Below are 1,557 nucleotides of genomic sequence, written 5' to 3' on the forward strand. Positions count from 1 at the left end.
GTCTGAAATATAATCATAAAACAAAATTTTGAAGCACTATTTAGAGCAGTAGTAACAAAAAAAAACTGATTTTGAGGAAAAACGCCTTAAATTTTTAAGATTTTCCCTGTGAGCTAGCAAAGCGTTGTTTTTTTTAGCTGGGAAATCTCAATATTCAAATAAAATTTGAGGTTTCCTCTTTAAAAGGACATCAAAAATTCCTAAATAAAATGACATCAAATTAGGATTCAGACCAAATATAGACAAATTAAGTTATATAAATGGATTTAATTATGATATCAGAATGATCCAGGTAATCAAAATTTAGCTTTTAAAGCTAAGAATCTGAAAATGTAATTAGGTCATTTTGATCAAATTCGACTTAATCCTCATTTTGATATGATGGGTCACAAATATGCAACCTCATCACACTGAGTCATCTTGTCCTGCACGTCCTTTCTGCAAGATGTGTGGAAGTATGTGTGATCCTGTTGTGAAGGATACTCCCACTGGGTGTAGACTGAGTTCAGATGTAGTGCAGAGGGTGGTGTGAAGATGTGGCATCAGGACGTGTAGTGAAGACGCATGCATCAGGATGTGTAGTGAAGACGCGTGCATCAGGAGGTGGTGTGGAGATGCTGGCCTTGTCTGGGACAACTGGAGATGAATCCACAGCGCAGTCTGGAAAACATAAACAACATTAAAATGTACACAGTCTTTGCATAGTAGAAACAGTAAAGTGTCACTTATTTTTGTAATTTTTGTTTAACATTGTGAGGAAAAGTTTCTCATTCAACACTTTCMCACATCACATGCCCTTGTGACACGACTTTGAATAAGGGAGATATAATTGAAGTATGGATGATTTTGATTTATTGAAATCAAGTTGGCATACTAAAAGTGATTAATGTGGTAAGACTTACTTAGGGTTTCAGGAGTTCTGATAGGCTTTGCTGTGCCTTCTCCTTTCTTGAACTTGGGAAAGAATAATCTACATGGGCTCCCCAGATGAGGTAGTTGCCTGCAGACGTGCATTTTCATTGAAATGCATTGCAGCCAGGTACAGTCTGGTTAAAATAGCATAAAAGAATATTACATGTTAGTTTGAAGTTGCACCATTAAAACTCATCTAACACACAGTATTTTGAATAACAAAAAAAACAAAAAAACAAATACAGAGTGACTAAAACAACACTGCAGCCGATATTTTTTGGCCGATTCTTGAAGCTGATACTACTTTTTCTTCCTCCCTCCATTAACATGATAACAATAAGAATGATAACAAATGTTACACAAGTCTTAATTTAAAACAAACAAACTACAAAAACATTTATTAACTAAGCCTTGTCTGAAGAGGCTGTATAAAGTGCTGCCACACAGGATTTCTTCTTTCAGTCCTTTCTTAAAAAAAATAAATTCATTACTTATTTTATCTAGTGCTAAATATTCTGTTTTTATTTGTATATTAATTAGATTAATATATTTTAAAAAGAAAAAAAATTGTATAGGTCTTCTTAACGTCTCAGTTTCTCCGAAACACCCGCAACATACGGAATAACCACTGGTTTGGGTCTGGAT

At 34.4% G+C, this 1,557-nt stretch overlaps 1 long non-coding RNA gene across 1 annotated transcript; it reads right to left on the bottom strand.

Moving 5' to 3' along the window:
- Positions 1 to 390: 390 nt before the first annotated feature.
- On the bottom strand, positions 391 to 1,086 carry LOC106530721 (uncharacterized). Its single transcript, XR_001311826.1, has 2 exons — positions 903 to 1,086; positions 391 to 660 (listed from the first exon to the last, which is right to left on the bottom strand). It is a non-coding gene; the product is annotated as an uncharacterized LOC106530721 (long non-coding RNA).
- Positions 1,087 to 1,557: the final 471 nt, after the last annotated feature.

The sequence above is a fragment of the Austrofundulus limnaeus genome, unplaced genomic scaffold (assembly GCF_001266775.1).
Source record: "Austrofundulus limnaeus strain Quisiro unplaced genomic scaffold, Austrofundulus_limnaeus-1.0 Scaffold552, whole genome shotgun sequence".
Taxonomy (NCBI): Eukaryota; Metazoa; Chordata; class Actinopteri; order Cyprinodontiformes; family Rivulidae; genus Austrofundulus; species Austrofundulus limnaeus.